Source organism: Eubalaena glacialis, chromosome 8 (assembly GCF_028564815.1).
Source record: "Eubalaena glacialis isolate mEubGla1 chromosome 8, mEubGla1.1.hap2.+ XY, whole genome shotgun sequence".
Classification (NCBI taxonomy): Eukaryota; Metazoa; Chordata; class Mammalia; order Artiodactyla; family Balaenidae; genus Eubalaena; species Eubalaena glacialis.
Genome location: NC_083723.1, coordinates 126,395,119 through 126,412,534, shown reverse-complemented (window position 1 = coordinate 126,412,534; position 17,416 = coordinate 126,395,119). Strand labels below are relative to the sequence as shown.

The 17,416-nt window shown below is 47.5% G+C and overlaps 1 protein-coding gene across 1 annotated transcript in view; it reads right to left on the bottom strand.

Moving 5' to 3' along the window:
- DPP6 (dipeptidyl peptidase like 6) overlaps positions 1 to 17,416 on the bottom strand; it is a 792,296-nt gene that overhangs the window by 38,399 nt on the left and 736,481 nt on the right. The window lies entirely within an intron of this gene.

Here is a 17,416-nt window from a genome sequence, read left to right as displayed (position 1 = left end):
TGCATTTTCAGTATTTGTTCATTGGCCCTTTCAACTGCCCTAGAATGCAAGCTCTAGAATTTATATGAACAAATTCTGGAAGTCTGTCTTTACTGCCATTATTTCCAGCATCTAGAATAGCGTTTGGAACACAGTTGGGGCTCGATTACATATTCGTGGAGCGAATGCTGAATGAATGACCACAGAACACACAGGACGGAGCAGGGGAGGCTGCCCCTTCGGCCCCGGTGCACTTGGGAGAAAGAAGAGACACAGGAAGTGAAGGCTGGCGGAGGGCAGGTGTGCAGAGCACGATGGATGGGTGCTGGGAGCTGTGGCCCCGGGGCTGCTTTCCCTCTGCCTCAGGCTGGGGCCTCTGGGACGCTATGAACTCCCAGGGGTGGCTGCATCTAAGCTGGGGATACGTACTATTTGGGCAGCTTCCCGGGGATCATCATCAGAACTTCCTGCCCACTTCCAAGGGGCCACATGACAAGTGGCTGAGTTGAGAGCCAGGGGACCTGCCATGGATCTTACCACAGTGAGGCTCAGAGCCCCCCCCCCCCCCGCAGAGGCTGCAGAGTGGACATCCTAGTCCAGCGTCCCGAGAGAATGTGGCAGAAAAGCAGTGCAGTCCGAGGTACCACGGAAAGGCAAGATGGGCTGGTCCAGCCCGGGAGCACCCCCCGGCCCGGCTGAGCTGAGAGACAGACTGTGGTCACAGCAGCCGTGGACCTGAAGCCTGTCCACTACCTGGGACTGGGCCCAGACACTATCCAGTGCACATCCGAAGTCCGGGAGGTCCGAGGCCTCGTCTCCCCGACCACGTGACCCTCCCCCATTCACCCATAGATAGGATTGCCCAAACAGAATGCAGCTTAGCCAGTTATATTTGAATTTCAGATAGACAATATATATTTTTTCAGTATAAATATGTCCCATGCAGTATTGGGACTTACTACTAAAAATCCATTTGTTGTTTACCTGAAATTTAGTGTTACTGGGTGTCCTGTCTTTTTATTTGCTAAATATGGCACCCTTGACCCAGGGACGGGGAGGGGCCAGCAGTGATGTGAGACTCTGCATTTAACCTAAAGGGACAGCACTCACTGAAGGGGATCTAAGCATTGGCTGTGGGTTTAAATTATAGAGTCAAACTAAGTTTTCTGGCTCGAAGATCCATTTCCCCATGGGGCACTCATGTGGAAGAACAGATCAGTTACTGAGAAATAAAGAACCTGCATCTCTTTTCTCTGCACATTTCAGGGTGAGTAAATTTGCAAACAGAGCACATCCTCCATTCTTATTAATAATGTAAACTATTATTTATTTAGTGCCTACTATGTAAAAGGCACTCTGCTAGGTGTGTATATGAATAATTTCTAATCCTCACATCAGCTCTACAAAGCAGGTGCTTCTAACCGTATTTTACAGATGAGAAAACACAGGTTTCAAGAGCTTTATGTTTTTTGTCTCAGTCATACAATAAGAAAGTTGCTGAGCCTGGATTAGTCCCTTCTTATTTTTAAATCCATAAACTTGATATATGTTTCTAAAAAAATTCAAAAACTACAAAAAGGAATAAAGTGACAAGTAAAAGACCCTTCTCACCCCACTTTCCAGAAGTAACCTAAATGTTTATAAAATGTCCTATTTCTCCGCATATAAGTGGTCAAATTTACACATAAGCAATTATTTTAAACATACAAATAAAAAATATAAAAAATCTTTCATGTAAATATGCAGCTTTATCAGATCTTAAGGTTATACCATATTGCCTTACTTTTTAAAAATAAAACATAATACACAGATTTTTGAGGTCACCTGTGTGCCCTGCCCTAATCTCAGTCTGCTCCCTTTCCAGAGGTAGCTGTTATCTTGGAGTTAGTATTTATTATTTCTCTGCATATTTAAAAGATACTTTTGCCACATGGTATGTGTTCACAATAACATATATGCCACACACAGTATAATACAGCGTACCTCAGTGTAACATCTTTTATATTGTCTTAATATCCAGTCTGACAATAGCAAGAGAATGAAGCCAAATGCCCAGAGGATGAGTGAACACAGCCACTGTGGAGAACAATTGAGCAACGGCTGTGAAACCTGAAGATCCCTGACACCACCAGACAGTCCCACCCCTGGACCACGTCTCAGAGCGAGCCCTGCACACGGACACAAGGAGGCAAGCATGCAGTAGATCGTTCTCAACAGCAGCTAGGTCTGAGCCACAAGGGCGGAGCTAGCCACGGGCAGGGGAGGGGATGACTTAAATGCAGTCTGTTCACCCAGTAGAAGATCGCAGAGCACATGAAATGAGTAGAAAAACACCTATGAACATGGGCGAGTACGAAAAATACGTTGCATGAAAACAACAAGTTGTAGAATGGTAAACACTGTAATATACAATGATGTAAATAATTTTCACAAGCTGTAAACCTTCGTTTTTAGCAGATGTATATAATATTCCATTACATGGATATACCGTATTTCTTTGGTCCACTCCCTACTGATGGATATTTAGGCTGCTTCCTTTTGTTTTTTCGTTGCCATAAACACTGTTGCAGAAATCCCTCTAACATACATCTTCACACACAGGGAAGACTGTGTTGGTTAAGCTAGTTACTGGCATTGCAATTGCTGTGTTAAAAAGGTTTTATAGCTGGTTTTCACTAAATAAGCTTGTGGTTTCAAACACAAAACCCCCAAGTCTCAGTGCTTTAAAACAACGGAAGTTTATTCCTTGCTAATGTTACATCCTGGTAAACGGTCAGCTGCGGCAGTGCTGGTCCTCCTCCAGGATCTGGGCTGAAAGGGTAGCCTTCATCTGGAACGTACTGCGCTCGTGGCCAAAGGAAATGAGAGGGGAGCTGCAGAAACACAGTAGCTCCTGAAACACCCTGGGCCATAGTTCATGTCCGCTCTGGTGCCTTTGCCAACGGAGCCGGAAAACCTCTCGGGGTGGGGGAGGGGAAGCGCAGGTCACGCACGAGGGGAGGGTGGTTCCAGGGGGCAGACAGGGGACAAGGGCATTAGCGCCCCAGGCAGAGACCCTGTACTCCAGTGAACACTGTCTCCTCCCCCTCCAGCTAAGGGTGGATGGGGGTCTATGGTATAACTTGAAAAAATGTGTTGTATTTTTTACCGCTCTAATGGGCAAGTATTGTATCTTGGTATTGCTTTAATTTACCTTTTTCAACTTTTGAGTGGAGTTGGACAACTTTCCGTGTTTGACATCTGCATTTCGTGTGCGTGTGATTGCAAGCTTCCCTTTCCCATGCACCGTCCACTTAAATTGCACTGTTACTTGTTCTTATCTTATTTAGGAATGAGATCTTTACCGTGCTGCTGCAGACTTTTCTCCTGTGTTCTTTCTAATTTGTGCCTCAAAAAGTGTCGTAAGTACCAATGGTAGCAACTGTCATGCTGAATTGCACTTTCAAAAAACATAATCGCTCCTGCACGCAAGCACACACGCACGCACGCACGCACACACACACACAGGAATCCTTGGGCTGGGGATCTGAGTCATCCCAGAGCCTGCTGTGAATCTGGGAATCAGTGCCCTGAACAAAATGTTTGCTGAATGGATTAACAGCTCATGAAGGATGACTTCCCAAGCATATACTTGGCCATCATGTGCCAAGGCAGCAAAGCTAAATTCAACTAAAGAAGGAGCCCCGAAGACCATTCCCATGTCCTGTGTTTTACAGTTCAGGTCATTGTTTCCCTGCTGATACTTAGCACCCACCCCGCGTTTCTCTAACCACCAAGGGTAGCTGTCTCCACTTATAGGATCTGAATTGTGTGTGGTTTTTTTTGAGAGCCACATCACAACTGTGCCATATTCCCTGTTATTTTAATACAGAATATTCTTTAGAATAGCCAAACAGAGACAATACAAATAAAAACTATACTTAAAGAGGACACAAAACAAAAGTTAAAAAGCAGCCCCCATGTATAATTTAAATCGATTGATTATAACCTAATCCCATCCAGTTATCCAGACCCTCCTCTGGGAGCTGGGTCCCCTGGGTCCACAGCCATCATGGTCCAGAAGCGGGGTTCTCCCCCTCAAACTGCCATCACACGAGCTCCTCTGGCCCAGGTGGCCTCGACCCACTGCTCTGTGTGAATTTTAAGATCACCCATCATTGTGAGATTTCTGTGATGTTTGGGCTCCTGAAAATTGGCAGATAATTTAGGAAAACACCAAAATCTAAACAACCTTTCTTATAAGAAATGAAGAAAAAGCAGGAGATTCCCAATTCAAAGTAAAATATTTGGGCTTTGTGATACTTTGACCAGACCTGGGTTAGTGTCACCCAGGATTTCTGTAAGAAGAGAAGAAACATGCTAAACACAGGAACAGCACACACACGATTTCAGGGAGCTTGCAACATTTAAAGGGGAGCCCTCCAAACTCATTTTAAACAATTAAGGATACTTTTAACTAATGAGACTTTGGAAGGGCTTCACCACCGAAGTTTTAAGTTGGTTTTCTTTACTTTTCTTCCTCTTCCTCCAAACGATCTCATGTGCATCTAGCCAACAACTAACTGATTAAACGCGTCGTTCTGAACAGTAGGAAGCTTTTGTCCTTTTGTCACTGCTGCCTGTAAGTCACTCCCTCCCCATCATCTGGGCACAGACTATCATGGCCCAAATCCGGGAAATCATGCTTTTTGTTTGCTAGATGGTCAGAACCTGACAGCACTCTGCTTAACGGCTATTCTTCTGACAACTCCTATTCATAGTTTCTTCTTACTTTGCATGTAATTCAATTCAACAAATATGCATTGAGATTCTACCATGTGCAGGGCACAGTGCCAGGTCCAGGGGACCCAGGCAGAAGCAGACAAAGTGTCTGCCATTAGGGAGCTCAAAGTCTAGTATAGGAAGACAGCCACGCACAAAAGCAGGCTTTGATGACTGTCACCAGACGAAGGTGGACCGTTGTGAGATCTGCACGCTGACTCCGGGACTAAGGATGTGGTCTGGAGCCCTGCTCCGGTTCCAGCCCTGCCACCAGCTGCTTTGTGGTTCCGGCCAAGCGACTTTTCTTCTCTGGGTCCCAAATGTGGAGTATAGGGTGGCTAAGGTCTATTCTTAGTAAGAGGAACAGAGGTTGCAGCAAAAACGACGACACCACCACTCTGGGCTCCTATTATGCGCCAGACGCGATGCTGGATGCTGGGGCATCGCGGCCTCACTTCACCAGCTCCCAGAGACGGGGTAGCCTACTCACAGAGATTAGGATGCTGTGACCGGAGCCTCCCCCTGAGACGCAACATGGACCTCAGGCAGGAGAGACGCTCTACCCCTGTGCTCAGCAGGAGGCGCTGTTCTCAGCCCAAAGTGGAAGGCGAGGCGGCGCGGGATGAAAGTGAGGATGGAGAAGCAGGATGGCTTTTCCCTTCCTTCTCAGCAGCCCTTCCAGTGTCTGCATGTTTTCGGCTAGTCTTAGGATACAGGATATGCTTTCAAATAAGAGCATATAACTCTATGGCACTGTAGATGCCTCTGTCAATTAGGTCATGTATTAAACACCTGATTCTCTATGTGTTCGCCTACGGACACACTCTTATGCACACGCTCCTAGATTCGCGTGAGCACGCACATATGGACACATACATGTAGACAGAAAAATATTTATTATGATTCTCTTTGCCCCCTCCTAGTATCTCTTAAGTCCTTGGTAGGTAAGTGTGTCTCAGCTGGTGTATACCCTTGTTCAAACTGAAATGCAGAACTGCATGAAAACAGTTCTATTTGCTCAGCCTTTGCTTACAAAGACATAACTACAATAAAAGCAACATTTGGCCTTTTAAAAACTCCGGTTAGCGACAGAGACTATTCTGGCTCAAGTTAAAAATCTGACTTCTGAGTTTATATTGTTCCCGAGAGGGAAAATAACCGTACTGAAGCACGCACATTTACAACCAACACATAAGGTACTTTTGGTCAATAAAGACCCTGCTGCCAGATGGGGGAGAAATTCAAATAACAAAAAGAAAAGCTTTGAATGACACAACAGACTTGCAAACAGAAAATATTTATTTTTGTGTCTCTGGTTTCCAGTCCCATTCATTTCAGAACATTAACTTACACCCGCTTGAGTGGATGGAGAGATACGACACTTCCAGATGAGAATGAAGGAATGAAGAAGGACACAAACCGGAAAAGAAAAAAGTCATGAGACTAAAAGAAAGTTCACCGAGACAGTGCTCGTCCTCACCGCCCTCATCTGTATCCTCAGAGGACATTTATGTGACAGATAATCCCCACCAGAAGCTACACTCATGGCGTATAAACAACGGAGACGCGGGCGCTCTGGCCGTCACCACCAGAGCATCTCTTGAGTGCTGATGAACGGTTTCGAAGCCCAGCGGCCAGCAGGGCAAGCGTGAGGAGCGCTCTGGCCAGGGCAGATGACAGGCCACGGCCCCGCCGGGCATGGCATCCGGATCTTTTCATCTGCCAGTTCATGAATTATGTATGCCCGACGCACAGGGTTTGCACGTTGAGGTGATATTATCACACCAATAAGCAGGGTGCTAGCCGAGCTACTGGAACTACTGCAGGTAATTAAAATATCTGTTCCAAAGACATGATTTCCTAGTCAACACAGCAGACGGATTTTGTGGCCGTTTGACTTTGAAACCTCGTGTGGCTGACATCAAACCTGGGATTTGGGGGTTCCCCGGCCTCGCCCCGCAGCACTGAGTCCAATCCAATTTCACATGTCCACTTGAAAGCAATCGTACTTCCCACGCAGCAGGGTACGTAGCATCACTCAGTGGGGTTCACAGAAATCAGGGGGTGGTTTTACAGGCTCACAATGGTGGTGAAAAATGTCACATTAACCTTTCCAGTCACATGTAACCTCTTCCTCTAGAAATTACATGTCACACTTTGGGCACACGACAGGCATTTTAATAAGAGAAACCATCCCAATCATAAAAAGGGGGCCTCTGTATGTTCCCCAAAGTCAGCTAGTATCTTTGGGTAGTTGATCCATAGAAGTGTTAGGTTTTAGGAACTATCTGCCTTCAAGCTATAGCAACACTTTTGTGCCCCGTATGTATCACCCTGGGTGAAGTGTTTAGATGTTTAGCGTAATTCACAGAACACAGAGTATGAAGGAAGGAGCTTAGTTTTATTAATTTTGTGAGAGTAGGCAAACTACAAGAGAACTAATGCAACATACACTGGCTGTTGCATTCATCCCTCTGCGTGGCTGAGCTGGGATCTGGGCCAGGGTGAGATCAAGGCTCTTCTGAGTACACTTCCCACAGCTCCTGTATTGTCCTGTCTCTCAGAACTGTGATAACACTTATCATCTGCCGACATTGTGATCCAGTAGTTCTGTGATGAATTTCAACCCGTGTAATTAAGTTCTGATTTGAGTTCTAATGATACACTATGTCTTATCTCTTCAACTATACGTGGAGCTTAGGAACCTATTTTATACAACTCTGTATCCCACATAGGAAAATGTACAGTGTCTTATTCATAGTAAGTAGCCAATGGATATTTGCTGATTAAACGAAGGACAAAGCATTCATGGACAGAATGCATACCCTGGGAAACTGTGAGGTTGGTGCAGTCAGTTCAGAGGCTGTGGCCTGTTCTCTTGAATAACCTCAAAGTTGCCAATTACCTGTTTCAGAAGTTAGCTCTGGTTTTTAAAAAGTGCAAAAGATCACTTAGAGCTAAATTTTCTAATGAAGGTATTTTAAGTTTGGTGATTACAGCAACTGTCAACATTCCAGCCTATTATAAAGAAAAGAAGTAGATTCCTCGGGAGCCTGGAACATGAAGATCATATTATAAGGAGGACCCTAAATTCTTCCAAGCAATGTCCTCTCATTGGAATAAATGGTTCAGCTTCCTGAGAAGAATGGTACTTATTTGGATGTACAAATTATGGCGTGCAAAGAAATGAGGCTCCTTTTTATAATCACAATGAGGATGGGCTACATTTTAGGTCTTCTTTGCTTTTGAACTTGATCAAATCTCGACACAGGCCAGTTGGAAACTAAGGAGGCCCGTTGGTCTGCCTGCTTCTGCCCCCTGCTGACCACCACTCTGTGTCACTGCCCAGGCTGCCTGCGGTCGTCCCCTTGCCCCTCACGGTCAGCCCACTGAATAAAAGCAGGAGCGACTGGCCAAGCACTGGGTGTGTGTCCTGAGGGCAGAGCCTCAGTTCTCAGTGCAGACTCTCTGAGGCGGGGATGCCACCTGCCTGTGGGGTAATGGGGTGACTAGGAGCTGACCCCCTAAGGCTCCTGAGAGGTGGGCACTACCTGAGATACACAGAGAGTCCTGCTTTTCTTTTTGGACTCAAGGTTGTAGAACAAACAAATCACATCTCTTAAAGGGAAGTAATTCCACACTCCACTCTCTCAAACCACCACATCCAATACCTCAGTAGGTCCCCTCAATTGTGCCTGCTAAAGCGTCTCCTGCCCCCTCCCATTGCCATGGTAACGTTCTCAGCGCTGCCCTCCTCACCGCTGCCCAGGGATCCCCACCCAGTTCTGACCTTGGCACTCTTCTGATTAACACCCTTGAGTCGCTTGCTGCCATTGCCCACAGGATAAAGCTGAGACCCACCGGCACGAAATATAAGACCTTCTCAGACCTGATCTCCTATCACCCAACACACACCTTCCAAACTCGTTTTCTGAAGAGAAGCTGTGCTGCTTCACACACTTGTGCCTGCTCGTCCCCCTCCGCCATGCCCCGCCCTCCCGGTCTCCTCTAAACCTCAGCATAGCCTTCAAGGCTCAGTTCAAACATCTTTTCTCTGACTATTCCCTCCTTTGTGGCACCAGTGTGGTAATAATAATAAAAGTAAAAATAGCCACAACAACAATAGTTCATAATTACATGATCACCATGTGTCAGGCATTGTTTTAAGTGTTTTACACATAGTAACTCCTTTAGTCTTTAAAGTAACCCTATGAAGTAGGCACTATATCCCCGTTTCACAGATGAGTAAGCCAAGGCACAGAATTGCCTGTGGTGTCGCCAGGATCGACACCAGGCACAGACCATCCATTTGGCCGCTGGTGTACATGTATTTCTTAATTACAAAGCACAGTAACCCTCAGTGTTCATCTTAGCTGCATCGCTGGCTAGCTGAGTGGAGTTGAGCAGGTTACTGTAATTAGCTGGTCCTGGGTTTCTCCCTCTTCAAGAGCTGCTCTGAGGACTAAATGACGACACACACAAAATGCCGAGAATATGCCTCGCACAGAACGATATAGTCAAGGAGCTATTAACATCCGTTCAGCTGGTGGTCACACTGCAAGACGACTGGTGAGGGGTTAGGGAGTGACAGCCTGGACTCCCAGACACTGGGAGGGTTCTTGTGCAGGAATCCGCTACAGGATGAAAAACCTGTTCTTGGTCAATGTGCCACCTGCACCATCACAGCCCCAACACACGTGTTCCCTCGTCCCCCGAGCTCCCGGCTGAGCGGTGTGGGCCACAGTCTTCAGAATGGTCCCACATTTTGTGAGATGTTGAAGGTCTGCACAGCCCACCAGGTGCGTCAGGCACGAGGAGGCACCTCTGTTCTCCAAATGCAGCCCGGAGCCTCTGACTATCCAGACCTGCTTGTCCTTCAGGGCCAGCGGGAGGGTCCTTCCCCGGGCTGTCCTGACTTTGCCGTTTCCACCCCACTCCCGAAGGCACTGGGCTGCTGTCCCACACCTTTCGACTTACTCTCTCTGCCTTATCCCCGCAACTGGGTTGTTAAGCATCTGAGGCAGGACAAGGTGGTGAGCACCTTGCAGAGAAATCCCCCAGAGAGCGGCTTCAATAAGCCAAACACACTTCCCTGTTACGCGTAGGCTCTCGGTACAACTGATTTTTATTTCCTTCGAGCACACTTTTCTTATGACCTAAACTTTGCCCCACATTTCTGTAATCTGCAGTACGAGGTGACAGGACCAGACTGGAGATTTTCCTGGGAGCCTCTCAAGGCACCCGTTTCCACACGGGGCGTCCCAGTAAGTTTTCTTTTGAAGAAGAGGCTCCATGACTCAAAACGCACTGGAGAACATTTGGATTAGATGATCTTTCCACTCCCTTCTGCCCTAACATCCTATGAATCTAAAGACATTCCTGACACCCTCTAGCTAGAAGTCAGTCCTTAGTTTTCTGAATTACTTAATAATTGTTTTACTGCTTTCATTAAACTGACTGCTTCGGTCTTGTATTATCGTCCTCATGAATGTGTATCATCTCAGCCAACTAAACCCCAGGGCCCCGAGGGCAAGGATGGTGTAGCACGGCCCACTGGGCCCCCAGAGTCTCCTGCACATGGAGGACCCTGAGTAAACGTTTTAAAAAATAAATGAACAAATTTAGAAAGTGTAACAACTCCTGGAGGATCGTAGGGCGCATTTAAATATAAAAGTTTTACTTTCTTTGCGTTGGGATGGAAATGGTGGAAACAGAAGCGAAAAAAAAAAAACCAACACAGATGTTAGAACTTGAGAAAGCACTGTTCCAGAAGACTTCAGCAGTGGGAAGAAAAGGGCAAGAAATGAACAATAATACTCTCACAAGTACAGCAAGTTTTGTGTGTGGGTGTGTGTACCTCTGTATGTGTTTGTGTTTACATGCATGTATCGACCGTGTGTGTACATGAGTGTGTGCATGTGAATGCGTGTGCATGTGTGTGCATGTCAGTGTGTGTGTGTGCACTCTGTCCACAGATGTGCCCACACCAGGGCAGGGCCCCTCATTAAAACTCATCTTTTAAAATTTTTCTGTTGTTAAAATAAAATCTCTTCTCCCAAGTTCCTCATTTCTTATCATGTCACTGAGCAAGCTGGAATACTATAAACAAAATGAGTGACACCTAACACCACAATGAAATATTTTATAACACCTATGTGAACGCCCTGCGAAGAAGTAGAAATAAATGTACTTTGAACAGCCACACGAGTGACACTTTTAATTAATTTCCTCTTGCTGTAGCAGCCGTGCCGTTAAAGTGACAGAAGAGATTTCTCTCTTACACACCAGCCTCCTAACTGAGCACTGTTTGTATCTGAAGGCCCAGACACCAGGTGGGCTGGGACTGGGTGAGACGGAGTCTGTGCGCTCGGAGAGGAGCACTTCCAGAAGAGGGAGACGGAAACAAGTCAGCCCAGCGCATGATCTCCCTCAGCCAGGGCTCCTCCCTAAGAGGCGGTGCATCTTCGGAGTCAAGCTTCAAGGCCAGACACGCTTCTGAGAGGCCCCAGAGGTGCAGAAACGAAGCTCACAGTGATTAACTACAAGTGGGGCCCGGAGGGCAGGCCCGGCTGGCTTTGGTACACCCGGAGTAAAGGGAAGGCTTGGAAGATTCTGGGGGTCTCAAGGCGCCCCTCAAGGGCACTCACCCACCCCCACGGCCAGGACGCAAACAGCTTTCAAATCACTGCCACCTCCAGGGGTAGCTCTCTCAACACGACAGTGTCAGCAGGCATATTGGATGAATGTTGTATTTACCATTTTTCATTGATTCTAAGACACCATCAATTGCAAGACGAACCGCTGGTTTCCTAAGATTTTACAGAGATTGTAAGATCCATTCTGACTTCAGACAAATTCAAAATGTGGGACGTATACCTTGGAAGCAAGGATCTGGTATTTCACACTCTCTCTCCCAGTTCCAGCTGCACCAGCATCACCCGGGGGACCTGGACCAGCAGAGTTGGGGGGCCCCACCTCAGAGTTTCTGATTCCTGCGTGTGTGACGGGTCTGAGAATTTGCATGTGTAATGACTCCGCGCCCCACGCTTTGACAACAGCTGCTCTAGGCAATAATTTAAAGCAAGTTCCTGTTCAGTGATGTTGTGATTTATCAAAATAAATATATATTTATCTCTGTCCACAGTTCCTGGCACATAGCTCCGAAAACCCTTGTAATTTCCTGTATTAGGGCAATAAGGCATCTTCTGTAATATCCGCTTTTTGTTCTGGGTTCCTGAAATAGTTTCAGAGCCAAAAAACAGGGAGATGGGTCTTTTGATATTCATAACAAGCCCCTTTCAACCACACCTGGATTTATATTACTGAGGCGACTTCTGGGAAACCCCAAAGGATGGAGACTGTTTGCAGGACAACCAACACGATTACAGGCTCTGAAGTTTCAGCCCCACTCGCAACCTCTCTGGAGAAAGGGGCTGGAGGCTGAGTCCAATCACCAATGGCCAATGATCGAACCAACCACGCCTGCGTACTGAAGCCGCCACAAAGCCCCGAAAGAACGGGGTTCGGAGAGCTCCCAGGTTGGTGAACAGGCGGAGGTGCTGGTGGTGGGGGGAGGGTAACATGCCCGGAGAGAGCAGGGCAGCCCCGTGCGCATTCCCACGTGCCTTGTCCTGTGCATCACTTCCATCTGGCTGTTCCTCTACAATAAACTGGTGATCTAGTAAGTAAACTGTGTGTCTGAGTTCTCTAGCAAAGAACTGCTCTAGCAAATTAATTAAACCCAAGGAGGGGGGTCTTGGGAACCTCCAATTTATAGCCATTCGGTCAGAAGCACAGGTGACAGCCTGAACTTGCAACTGGCACCTTAGGTATGCCCTTAGCATGTGGGGTCTGATGCTAACTGCAGATCTGATGTCAGAAGTGAACTGACTTTGTAGGACATCCAGCTGATGTCCCAGAATTGCTTGGTGTGGGAAAACCCCACACATCTGGGGACCGAAGTGTCAGAAGCGGAGTGTCCCTGTGAGTAGGGTTAAGAGCAGAGATGCCCCCAGGAGGAACGTTTTCCTTTACGGTCGGCCATCAGTCAGCTGGGATTTTAGGTAGTTGAGGAAGGGTTTGGGGGGATATGTAGTGGGGACTGTGTCAGTTTCCTAAGGCTACCTTAACAAAGTCCCACCAATTCAGCGGCTTAGAAACAACAGACGTGTATTGTCTAAGAGATCTGGGGGCTGGAAGTCCAAGATCAAGGTGTCGGCAGGGCCTGTAGGGGAGGATCCTTCCTTGTCTTTTCCAGCTCCTGTGGTGGCTGTCAACCCTTGGGGCTCCCTGGTCTGCAGACTCATCATTCTGAGCTCTGCCTCTGTTGTCACAAGGCATCTTCTGCCTCATGTGTCTGCGTCTCTTTTCCTCTTCTCATAAGGACACCAGTCATATTAGATTAAGAGCCTGCCCTGTTACAGAATGACCTCATCTTAATTAATTACATACGCAACGATCCTATTTCCAAATAAAGTCACATTCTGAAGGACAGGGGGTTGGGACTTTAACATATTTGTGGGGGGGGAACAATTGAACCCACAACAGGGACCTAGAAGTGGATCCTAGTTTGTCAGGAGAGCCACCCATGGTACATGCTGACCCTGTTTGTGTAAGTCCTTGGCATCCTCCCTTCCCCAAGGACACTCTCCTATATGTCTGACCCAGGCCAAATTTCAAGACACCCCCGGGCCAACCAAATATAGCACAGAAGCAGGTCACTATCAGAACAACTCTCCCTGGCGGCTGTGCCTGCACCGGGATCCGGGGCACGTCCCCTGAGAATCTCAGGCTGTAGATCACACCAGAGAAAAAAGCGGGCACTATCCAGGTTCCAGGCCCACAAATGATGATCATTTCTGCAATGAACAGATTAAACTTTACTTTTTAGCCCTGCACATCATGATCCCACAGTAGCAGTGCAGACAGGAGTTAATTAAGAGCATAGACTCAAGTCTTGCCTGAGCTCTCCCACTTACAGACATGCAAGCCTGGTTTCTGAAGGTCCAGACCCCAGCCGAGATCTTCAACATCTACTTCGGCTAGTTTTGAAGGCCACCACTGTTTCTTGTACCCAGAAAGTAAATAAAAATTATTTTTCCACAGATATGTTCAGTAATAAACTTTGGTCATTTTAGTCTAATTTTTGCTCAGATTGGAAACTTAACAGCCATTATTAACTGACCACTATGGAAATTTATGCTGCCAGTCGTCAGAAGCAAGAGGTGAAATTTCCCCTCACTGCAAGGAACAGGTGAGAATGACGGAAGACCCCACTTCTGAGGTACAAGGTCAGAGCTAAAGGGACAACAGCAACAACATCACCACCACACCATCACCATCAACAGCATCAGCAACAAATACAGCACCATCGTCATCATCAACAACAACACTATCATCACCACCACCACCACCAACATCGATGTCATCAACATCATCATCAACACCAACAGCATCAGCAACAAATACAGCACCATCGTCATCATCACCAACACTATCATCACCACCACCATCAACATCAGTGTCATCAGCATCATGATCATCAACAGCAAAGCCAATACCACCATCATGATCATCACCATCATCATCACATCTTCACTACCACCAACACTACCTTCATCACCATTGTCATCGACATTATCGATGACGACAATAGCGCCCTAAGTGCTTTATAAATAATAAACAATTTAAACGTGATCGTTACTGTCTAAGTCTCTTTGGGCTGTCGTAATACAGTACCATAGACTGGTGGCTTATAAAGAACAGAAATTTCTTTCTCACAGTTCTGGAGGCTGGAGGTCCAAGTGCCTTCTCTCTGTGTCCTCACAGGGTGGAAGGGGTGAAGGAGCTCTCAGGGCTCCCTTTTATAAGGGCACTGATTCCAATCATGAGGGCTCCATCCCCCTGACCTAAGCACCTCCCAAAGACTTCACCTCCTAATACCATCAACTTGGGGGTTAGATTTCAATATATGAATTTGGGGGGGGGGACATAAATATTTGATCTATAGCAGTAACCTTACAAGGCAGGTACTATTATTATCCCAATTTTATAGATGAGGCAGCCGAGGCACCTCCTCTTGCTTCCTTCTTCTTGATGAAGGACTATCTGCCTTTTTTCTGCTTCCCATTTTTACCGGTTACCAAACACTCCCTTTCTGGGCACCTACAGCACTTACAGTGTTTCCCAACTTGCCACATCCTGCCCTTTATTGTTCCCCGTTGGTTGGATGTGTTTGTCTCCTCGATGTAAGTTCCAGAGCACAGGGACCTGTAGCTTCGTGCTCTGACAGGTTCCTGACCATCACGAGGGTGGGGTAGCCTATCTCTAGCACAGGTACTTGGCAATGTCAGCTCACTCTCTCTCCCCCCATGCTCCTCTGCCCCCCCTGGCCAGCTGTTAATTCTGCAGATTTTGGGCTACTTGAGGGCAGCCTTTCTCTGTCTTTCTCACGTTTGCATACCCAGCATTCAGCCCCGCGTCTGGCACTTAGTGGGCATCAAAGGACTCTTTGCATTGGACGGATCAGTCCTCTGTGGCCCCACTGGGTGGTCTGACATATTCAGACAAGATGGTATGACTTACACACATCGGAGGAGACACCAGGCACAGGAAATTACCAGTAACTCCGACCCCACCACAGTTCTAGGAAGAGGCACAGATTTGCAGGGCTGCAGTGCCCTCTTGTGTCTGGGGCTTCTCCAGGGCTCAGTACACTTAGGTCTGGGGAGGAGATTTTGGTGGAGAGCAATCGGCAAAGAAGTTAGCTTTTCCCAGCGCACCAGAGGGGGCAGCTGTGGTGTCACAGGCACCTGGACCATGCAGACACTGATGACAGAGCAGTTCTGGTTCTGGCTCTGCCCTAACGAGCCGTGGGACTGGGGCAAGGTGCACGCGGTGCCCGAATATTCTCATCTGTCAAACGGGTGGTGGCTTTGCTGGTGGGAAGGGAGAGGGGGAACTGCTGATGTACAGAGCAGCATCCAGGCTCTAAATCCATGCATTTTTGTCAGCTGGAGCCTCCAGGAGCCTGTAACTTCCCCAAGGTCGAGGACGGTGCCTCATCCCAACGTGAACCGTTGGCTCAGGCCAGGTCCGGGGCTCAGAGCTGGAGAACTCCTCTGGCTCCCCCGCCCCAGCACACAGCTCTGACCCCAGGACGTGACATTTCTGTCAAGTGCCCTCCTGTAGGCATGAGCCTCGTGGGCAGGAACACTCCTGTGTTCTTCGTCTCGCTTGTAGCTCCTCCTAACTGAGCCACATGGACAAGTGAGGTGGAGGTCGGAACCCGTCTTAGGGGAGTTCGGGGGAGGTGAGGGTGCAATGACTCTCCTGAGAGGTAAACCAGGCAGGGCTTCGCTTTTCCAGTGAGATGGATTGCATTCTACTTTGCAAAGCCTCCTAATAAATTATTTCCCATGCATTTAATTTGTGATAAAGAACAAACATAATGTGTTCGTATTTTTTTGTAAAGAAATGTCCAAATCTCCTGCTAGCAGCTAACTTTACACAGTAAAGTTCCCTGATGCTCTGGTCCTGAGAAGGCAGAGGTCAGCTCCCCGAAGGCAGGAGCCCGAGAGGGGACTTGATGTGGGTCCGAACATGCAGTTTAACGAGCTGGGGTGACAAGAGGCTCCCAGCTCTCTACGATCCTTCTTGCCCTGAAAAGGAAAACTGATAAAACTAATGAAATGCACCCACTCATACTAAGTGGAAAAAGTCTAAACTGAACTTGTGAGAAGTCTCATTTCAAGAGATTTTTTTAAAAAAAAAAGAACGCTTTGCAACTTTCTAAGCAATTGCTACAGGCTGAAATGAAAATAAAAATCAGAGTTAAGCACAGAAACACAGAGACGATGTTCAGAAGCAGTTTTCTTAAACAGAATCAACATCCCTTCAGCAGTCTTTTCTTGTTGTTTTGTTCTTTCAAGAAAGATGTTTTTTCTTTTACAATTTCTGCTCAGCTCTGCCTACATTCTCAGTAACTCTAAATCAGGGGCGCCTGGATTTCAGAGGTTTTATTCTATACCATCAAGGCATTTATGTCAACCAGTGACTGAAGAAAGCTTCAAAGTATCCACAGAGGCCACTTGGAGTCTCAGGACCTGCTTCCTGACTGTGATGTGACAGCCTTTGATCCGGAACCATCAGGAGCATTCTCTTTAGTGGGTATCACGGATTACTCTCATTTTGTCCTGTCGTGTCCTTTTCTTTCTGGGTGGAGAGTCCTGTGGTCCTTTCTATAAGGTGAGAGTGAGGGTGGGGACGGCAGCTTCTGAGTGGTGGGGGGGTGACGACGCCCGCTCACTCGGGAAGACGCGGGAGCACGTGGAAGGCGAGAGGCACCAGTGAGTCAGGGGCAGGAACCACGGAGGGAAAGGCCATCCCGTCATCCTCATACAACACGTGGAGCAAACGCCCAGTGCACCCACCCACAGTACAGCGAAGCTGCTCACAAATGCAGAGCCTCTCGCCCGAGACAGGAACTGGGCACTGGGCCTCCTGGGCTCCCTGGGCTGGGGGTGAAGATGCCCATGGCTCTCACGGTGCTGCACGGTGTGCACCTGCCTTCACAACATGCGAGTGGCATGGACATAGATACACTACCAAATGTACAATAGATAGCTAGTGGGAAGCAGTCGCATAGCACAGGGAGATCAGCTCGGTGCTTTGTGAC